The sequence below is a fragment of the Ursus americanus genome, chromosome 29 (genome assembly GCF_024610735.1).
Source record: "Ursus americanus isolate L20-20 chromosome 29, mUrsAme1.1.p, whole genome shotgun sequence".
Classification (NCBI taxonomy): Eukaryota; Metazoa; Chordata; class Mammalia; order Carnivora; family Ursidae; genus Ursus; species Ursus americanus.
Window position 1 is genome coordinate 18,230,852 of NC_142155.1, and position 1,806 is coordinate 18,232,657.

Here is a 1,806-nt window from a genome sequence, read left to right on the forward strand (position 1 = left end):
CAAGTGTCTCCAAACGTTACATATGTGCACAGTGCCCTACGGCTTCTGTTAAAGTGCTTCGTAGGTTGCCTGTAGTTAGCAGTTTATAGGACGGATTGCCTAAATAGAATGTGAATTCCAAGAATGAAGGGCACAGATCTTATTATTATTTCTGTTTATATTTCTTATTCCTTGCAGATGTTCTTGAATTCAATACATCAACCAATCAATATGCATAGTGTAGGCATAATACAGTTCTATGCTTGTACAGTATAATACTGTCACATGTATTCTCATGCACGGAGAGCGTGAAAAGGAGAAATGGGGGCAACCGAGAGAAGCAATGGTTTGTGGTTTGTTATTAGCCCTGAAATTTTCTGCCATTAGATGAACTTCCTTAACTTCTCTATTTCTAGGAACTCTTGAGTGAACAATTTGATTAGCTTGATGGGGATCATAAAAAACAGAGAGCAGAGTGGAGTGGTCCCACTTTTTGGCCACATTGAATCCTTCAGTACCTTTCTTACATTTGTAGAATTCCTCACCTTTTGTCTCCCGTCGTCCAAGGTAGAAGTTAGAACCTCAACTTTCCAGTTTTTCTTGCAGCCGTGGTGCAGACTCTGCCGATCAGACGCAATCATTCAACGCTCAGGACTCCACTCTGGGGAAATCTGAGGAGGCCGCAGTGACAAGAGTCCCCTTGGTGGCATCTGGGGTGGCATTGGTGGGACTGTTGCTCGGTGAGAGTGGCTTAGCGTCTCTGTGCAACAGTCAGAGTAGCTTCTACACCTGATTTCTGACCCTCCCAGATTCTGTGACTTACCTAGTTTCTCTTATACCTACATTTTCTGCTAAAAATAGCTGGAATTTGCAAAAAGACTGAGAAACAGTACATAAGGATACACAAAGAACAAGACACTTTGATAAGGGGAAAGGGATAAAAGGCAGGGAGTGCTCCTTAATCAGAAGAGCAGGAACAACCTCATGTTTATGTTAGATTTAGATTAAACAACGTTTATTAGGCTCCTTGCCCTGAGCATGCAGCAGGCTGGTGCTCATTCACTGCTTCATTTGACGGTTTCTACAATTTCATGAGCATGGTATGCTCATTATTTCAAGTTCAAGAGAGGTATACTTCTCAGAAGTTCAGTGTTGACAGAACCGAGAATCCGACCCAGGTTTCCATCCTTGGAGCATTATGGTCTCTGTGCTATACCCAAATGCGGTTCCCGACACAGTTCCAGCCGAGAACAACACTGAAAATTAAGCTGCACATCATATTTCAATTTTAAGGCTTTAGGGCATCAACGTGCAGGTAGATACTTAAATAAACGTACCTTCCCTTTTTGTTAATATGTGGTTCAATTTAATGTCGTTGCACTGAGTTTTAGTGAATATGTTTGACGGCAAATAAATCCCAGCAAACCAGTTGTGGAATTGTTCAGGTAACAAATAGCAGATATCTCTATCCAGGCCAGAAGATCTCATCACAAAGAGTATCAGGTTATAACAGCATCTATTTCAGAACTTTTTTCAGACAAGAATAGTAATTCAAGCCTTAAGTAGTTTTATAATTTTTTGAACATAAAAAACACCTGGTTGAAGTTTCTGACAGTCCTTGGAATTTGAACTGAAATTATTTTGTTCCTTCTTCGGAAATATCCTTTGACAAGTGTTCAGCATTCACCGAGAGCATGGAAGATTTGATACTTGTCTCTGGCTGCTTAAGGAATAAAAGATAAGAAAGCACTTTGATTTTTAAAACAGTCAGCTTACCTGAAGGGAAAATGTGTAAGTTAAGGTGAAAAGAGAACCGGCTGAGAAGTT